The following is a 7,354-nucleotide window of genomic DNA, read 5'->3' as shown; positions in this document are numbered from 1 at the left end:
ATCGAAGGAAATTCAAAGAATCTGGACAATTTGTCAGTCAAATAAGAACTCAGGAAGTGAAGATTGAATGTTTCTCAACACTTCTGACTACATTATCTCCCCCTTGCGGAACGCACATTGTGGATTCTGCCCAAGAAGTTAATTTAATTAATCAATCTCAGGCATCGCGAGATGCCCTCCGATAACTGATCAATTGCTGCGCTGGCACGCAAGTCTCTAACTTTTCTGGCAGTGACATTTACTCTTGAGCAACACACAATTGAATTTCTGCCCGTAAAAAATACACACGCGAAAAGCTCACGGAGCTTTTCAAGATCGCATCGCGAGTGGAGTAAATGGTGAATAAATTGTGACTGTGCGGCTGCTGAAGATGGCGAGAAGAGTGGCGAGAAAAAGCACTGAAGAATCGACCTCATAATTGGTCAGAAGAGTCACTCGCGAGCGCTTCATGTTTGCCAGAAAAGTGCAACATTCATTTTATGTTGAAGAAAAAGGTGTTGCAATCGATGAAGTCGTCGTTAAATCCGTTCTAATCGCTTTTGAGATGTCAAATTATTCATTAGTGGTGATATTAAAACACAAACGCGAACACGATGCACTGGAAATGGATCGTGAGAATGCGATTCAGCAGACATGGCGAGCCTTCAACGCATTTCCAGCGGAGATTTATTTGATATCCAAAGCACACGGAGTGCTTCGGAGCCACCGGAGGAGCTGCGAGAGTGGAAAAGTTGACCCATTGAAGGGGTGGATCGATCGGATTCCGCCCCGAGGAGGTCCATTGAATGCCGGGTGAATGGAGAAGACGATCGCTGGCAGTTGGCGTAAGAGCCTGCAAATGCTAAAATTGCATTTAAACTGTGGCAAGTAACAATGCCAGAGTGCTGAAATTTACATATAATGCTCGAGATTTTATCGAATTAAGACAAAAGCTTGAGTGTGTGCGATTCTCCAGATCGCGAGCGGCGCGACACGGAGAGAATGTGCTTTAAAATTGAATGAGAATTATTACAAGATTTTACACGAAAACCTCTACAACTTTTGCCTCTCATTCCAGCGAGGCAAAAACGACCTGCTTTCGCGTGACGACACCGAACATTGTGACTCTTGAGTGCAGAAAAGACTCAATGAAATTCATATTTGCCGTGCAGACAATGAGAAAAGCGTTCTGCAATATTTAATTTTCCACCACAAATCAACACAATCTATAATTCACTTCTTCCTCTGCTCAGTTCCTGTCCGGCTGAGGAAGAAGTTAACCGACAAGAGTGCAGCAAACTTGACTTCCAGGACAATATTCTTCTGGTCGCTGAACAACTTCTCCGCATCTTTCCATGCATTCTGCCACTCGAGGATCGCATTCTGGTCAGAAAGAGAAAAGAAATAAGAGAAATTAGATCAACATTTCGTAGAAAAATTCACTTGTAGTCTCAAGGGGGAGATATTATGGGTAACGTTTGTACATCACGATTAAAAACAGTAATGACTGAAAAATGACTGAAATCTAACTGAAATCTAACTAACAATAAAAAAAACTGCCCAGTAAAAACAGTCCTATAGGAATCGTGCGGGATTCGTGCCGGATCTTCCTCTATCTCCGCTGTTTTCCGCAGCGGAACCTTCCACCAAAAATCCGCTGTTTGTCGGCACGGATAGCGGAAATTTTGATAGAAATTTTGGCGGAATAATACGCAGAATTCCGCAATATTTTCACCGGATGATTCCGCTATTTATTATTATTCCCGGAGGTTTTGGGTCTCGGGATTTCTCGGCGGAATTATAGAGGAAAATCGCGTTTAAATTCCGCAAGGACAATGGCGGAATTTTACCGGATTTACTTGCCGGAATCACGCAAGATGATCCGTTGAAATTCCAGCAATGGCCAAAAGGACCTTAAATGCCGGATTTGTGCCGGATTTTCTTGCAGGAATCTTGCGAGAACTTCCACCAAAATTCCTGCGTGGACGAAAAGGACCATAAATGGCGGATTTGTACCGGATTTTCCTGCAGGAATCCTGCAGGAGGCTTCCGGCGTTTTTCCGGCCTTCGGGAAGAGGGAATTCGGCTGCAGGATTCTTAAAGGAATCCTGCAGGAGGCTTCCGGCGTTTTTCCCGGCCTTCGGGAAGAGGGAATTCGGCTGCAGGATTCTTAGAGGAATCCTGCAGCGGGACTCCGTCATTTTCAGATGGCGGATTTGACGATGGATTTCGTGCACGAATCCAGCAAAGCATAATTTGGGCTCTGGAGCAACATGACGGAAATGTGGTGGAAAAACGGCGGATAGCGGATTGGTTTTTACTGGGTGAGGTTTTCATACAATATTTCATGATTTTCTTCCAATAACTAGACGTTTTGGCATCTTTTCTTAACTATAAATTCAATATCACAGCTGTTAAGTATATTGAATTGAGGTTATGTTTGATTAAAGTCCGTTTTCTGTCATCTAATTGGCAGAATCTTGATTAAAATTAAGTAAAATTTTGTAATTTTAATAAAATGTGGCACATAATTTCATTTACAGCACAATAATATCTATTTTGAGCTTTTATTTAGTCTTAAATAAGAAACATAACCTAGAAAATATATGTCAAAATGTAGTTCTGGATAAGAATTGACTTCTAAAACCAAAGAATTCAATAGAAATCCCAAGAAATGAACTAATTATTGCAAATTCCTGAATTCACTCACTTCGTAATACTTCAACGGAATTGTACACCACTTCTGACCACATTATCTCCCCCTTGTGTAGTCCAATTATACTTTATTTTGTTTCTTCTCTAATTTTACGTACTTTTAATTGTCTCTGCGTTCGCGTATCTTTCCTCAGAAGCCACAAACATTGTCAGCATTGCACAAAGAGTCACAAAAAGGAGGATTTTGTATGCTAAATTGGACATTTTTCTTCTAATGCAAAGTTCAGTGAATCACTTTCTGCAATAGTTGTTGTCACTGGAATTACTCACAAATGTCTGACTGCTAATTTGTGCAAAATAATGGCTTTTATGTGAAAAAAAAACCTTCACGCGATTCACGGTTATCACTCGCTTTATCACCTGTATTTGTGCACAATGTCTGCGATTGTCTGAGAATCGGGAGCAGAGTGTTAACAGCTGAGCATGAAAAGAGGTCGATAACACTATCAATACTATTTTCTTAAAAGACTTTGAGGTGTTTTAATCGAGATTCTACAGTGCAGATCAATCAGAAGGAAGATGTTCTTGAAGAAAAGGCCTAAAAGAGTCAGAAATCATTCTCTGATGACGATTCAATTGCAAGGTAATTAAAGTAGAGCACGCTTATCACGATTGCCAGCGAGTTTTTGAGCTTTTCGCAAACCTCACCATTGTTTAACACGTTTACGTTTAAGGTTTTTTATGAAAAGTGCATTTTTATCTTCCTCTCTTCTTCTTCACTCCGACGACATGTCTTATGCAATGCAGCGCAGGTTTTTTGTTGGAATTAAAAATGCAGAAAGTTATACACTTGAAGAGGTGAGTGGAAATACGAAATGCTTCTTTCGTTGCACTCTCGCTGAGGAGGAAGAGTTTCTTTCTGTGATCTTTGGTCAGCGATAAGGGAGTGTTTTGAAATCATCGCAGCGTCTTGACAAATATATTCTTGAAATTATATGTTTAGAAATCGTCAAATCGGCTGCAAAAGTGCGTTCTTCCCAAACAAAGAGTGTGATTGCGGAATATCAAATAATATTCTCAGAGGAGGCATTTTGACGATTCTCATATGCAAATATCATCAATTGTGCTTTGGCGGACAATGCAGGGCAAATTCTGTGTTGTCTTTGCATTCACTGGTAACGATTCTTATTCATCACGCCGCGATGGTGTTTCATTTGAATGCCTTCAAAATGGTAAAATGAATGATTAAAACAACTTTCTCATCAAATTCCATCGACTCTGTTGGTGATTTGGCACATTGATTCCTGACATTATGCTTCGATCGCATGGTGGCGAAGTTGCAGAAGAAGAAAAAAATGTAATTCATCTTCCAAACCCCAGCATTGACAGTGATGTTTATATAATTTGAATACATGCAAATCGTGTGTGGTGATTTTTGTGGGAAAATATTTTAATATCTCAAGCGAAGGCGCGATTTTTCAAATAAGAAACCGACACAAGGTTGATTCTGCTGGTTCCTTTTTGGCCTCAAATTAGAGGGGCAATCATGTGTCTAAGACGCAGTCCATTGAGAGAAGTTGCGTGGCAAAATCAATAGGGGAAGTAAATATGGCTAAACAGTGTACTTCCGCAATTTCCATGGGAGAAATAAGGAGACTTCCAGGACTTAGAAAGAGTGTTTAAGAAATATTTGAAGTTTTCAGTGGATATTTTATTGTGATTCAATTATCAATCGCTCTTTTGAAGTTATTTTGGATCATAACCTCAAAATTACCTCAAAATCTTTGGAAAAAAAATTGATTCAGAATTTTCTTTCAAAAAATTATTGAAAATATGCTAAAATTTGCCATTTCAGAGTAGAAAATCAATAAAATGTCTCTTAAAATAGTCAATTTTGCGTCCTGAAACAATATTTTCGAGGTTATGATCAATATTAGTATAATTATCATCAGATTTCATTATTATTGTGTCTCTAAATTGCAAAAAATACCAGTTTAGGCGTAAGAAGGAATGATTTCTGAGGTTATTTAGTGTCAAAATCTGTCTAAAATTTGAAACATAACCTAAAAATATGCGAAAAACAATTCTTTTCTTCCAACTATTGCGATTCTTTTGCTTGAAAATAAACTTTGAACTTTTCACTTCCACATCTAAATCCTTCTACTGAGCCGTACACCACTTCTGACCGTAATATCTGCCCCTTGGCTAAGCTGATGTTCCGCACTTCACTCACTGACAAACCCCTTGACGGTCAGTGTTTGCCAAAAATGAGTCTTGGTCACTTGTTTATATGCAAATAAGCGCATAGTTGGAGGAGAACAAAGTGTTTATGAGGTATTACAAATTGAATAATGAACCACTCATCAAATGCCGAGTTATCTCTCAAAATTATGCAAATGACGGCCCAATTAGGACCAGAGAGAACTGCGAATTAATCAAATTCAAGGGGAAGATATTATGGTCGGAAGTAGTTTACAGAATCCGTAGAAGTTTTAGGAAGTTGAAGAGCTTCAATTTATGCAATATTTGACTCACAAGCTTTGATTTTCTATTCATTATTTTAGGTTATGTGATTGATTTAGGACTCAAAACCATCTTAAAATTGAATTTCTTGCGCCAAAACTGAAAGTATTCCCACTTTATCGGTAAAATTACAAAACATAACCTCACTTTGTGTACTAAAAAGTTGCAATTTAACGTTAGACAGATTCTAGTCGACATTTCTAAAGAAAATTCAATCATAATTAAAGATTTTCATAAAGAAAAATGCACAAAAAGCAATTTTAGCGGAAGAAAATCATAAAATATAAGTGAAAACATCACTTTTAAAGTTTGTTAGTTAGATTTCAGTTAGTTTTTAGTTGATTTTCAGGGTACTAAAATTGATTTTAGTCTCATTTGCTGTTTTATTCAAATACTAATCTTTTCAAAGAGTTCTGTGTTAAGTTTTAAGGATTTTCCATACAATTTTTGTGAATCAATTTTTATCTAAATCTTCATTTTGTTATATATTTTTTAGGTTATGTAACTTATTAGAGATGAAAAAAAAGAGTTTAAAATAGAAATTCTTACACTAAAACCACATTATTTCTCATTTATTAGTAGAATTACGCATTTTCACGCATTGCAATTGTACGTTAAACATAACCTCAAATTTCCACTTCAAAACACAAAATTTTTAAGCCATAATAATTTCAATTAAGAATTAATATCAGAAACTTCAATTAATTGCAGAAAATCATTAAATTTTGTATAAAAATGTCTTCCAAACAGTCTGATAATCAGATTTATAAATTTCTTAGTTAGATTTTGGTTAGATTTCAGTTGGTTTTAGTCTTGTGGATTTTTCACTGTCATTTTGGAAGTGTTGAATAGATTTTAGCCACATTATCTTCCCCTTGATCTAATGCAGAGACTTAGAAGTGTTCGTCAGCGAAATGCCAAGCTTCCCGTCTTAATTGCGACTTGTCAGGATGATCCGCGCGGTCTTTGTTCTTCCAAGCACACATTTTTAATGAGAAATTGTATGATAATGCAAGAGCCGCTCGCATCCGCGTGCTGGATTCTTGAATAGTTCGCGAGCAAGGACAAGACAGTCAGTCTCGGTGAAAAGATCAATTAAGCATAATGTGAATGTCAGGCAATTCACACCGTGGAAGATGAGAACGCCGTTTGGCGTGCATTCTCAGTGAGAGTCGCGCGAATACTTAGAGAAATTCACACCTCAAAGCTGTTTACGTTGGCGGAGATTGAAATCGGGTGAGGACACGTTGTTTCACTCCATCATTTTTTTTTCTATCTCTTGAGCCTCCAGTGGAGAAGAAACGTGAAGATGAACCACACCTGGTCCTCCGGCCAAGCTCATCCGCGGCGTCGCGCGTGCATTCTTCTCCGAACCCGCAAAAGAGTATCTCAATTGTTATCCAACCCATGGCAATGTTTCGAAAGTAATGTGTGTTTATGTGGATATATTTTTGTGTAAGATCGCAAAATTGTTAAAACCGACACGAGAAGAGATTTCTCATGGATGAAAATTATCATCGCACGCGTCTTCCGCTTTTGAATTCCATCGCAGAACTTTCAATTCACAATTGCAACTCCCTCTCAATAAATCTGTATCTCTCCATAGCGATTTAGTGCCTCAGATGTGAGAGCAAGTGACAAAATGGCCAGAGATTGTAAGGTTTCCACATTTCAATATATCCGGAAAAGTATCAATTGCAGTTGTTTTAACACTAAAAAGGCACTTAACTTTGTGATTATTTAATGGTTTTGATGATTATGCCAAAGAATATTTGAATATTTGATTTTTTCCCCGCATTTTGCCACCAGAGGGCAGCAATTTAAACTTTAAAAGCATTTTGGAGTTCCGATTGTATTTCCTGCTAATTTTATATGTTCAAATCAAGCTTTAGATAAATTTTGTGACTTTTTTTCTATTTTAATTATATTTTTTATTAAATTTATTTAAAAATTTGATCAAAAACATACAATTTTTGGATTATTTTGACATTTTACTTGGAAAATAATCATCTTTGATTGTTTTTATTCAATTTTTATTTTTTAAAACTAAAAATTAATATTTAAAAATTAAATTGAGATTATTTTGATTCCTTAAAAATTGGATATTAGGATTTTCTCCTTGAGAAATGCGTAAAAAATTGAAAAAGCTTTCATTTGGCGCAAAAATCATCAAAAATGCGCGATAAGATCATTTTTA

This window comes from Phlebotomus argentipes, unplaced genomic scaffold (genome assembly GCF_947086385.1).
Source record: "Phlebotomus argentipes unplaced genomic scaffold, Phlebotomus argentipes genome assembly contig_8, whole genome shotgun sequence".
NCBI classification, from domain to species: Eukaryota; Metazoa; Arthropoda; class Insecta; order Diptera; family Psychodidae; genus Phlebotomus; species Phlebotomus argentipes.
The sequence above is the reverse complement of the archived record's forward strand: the minus strand, read 5'-3'. Positions refer to the sequence as shown.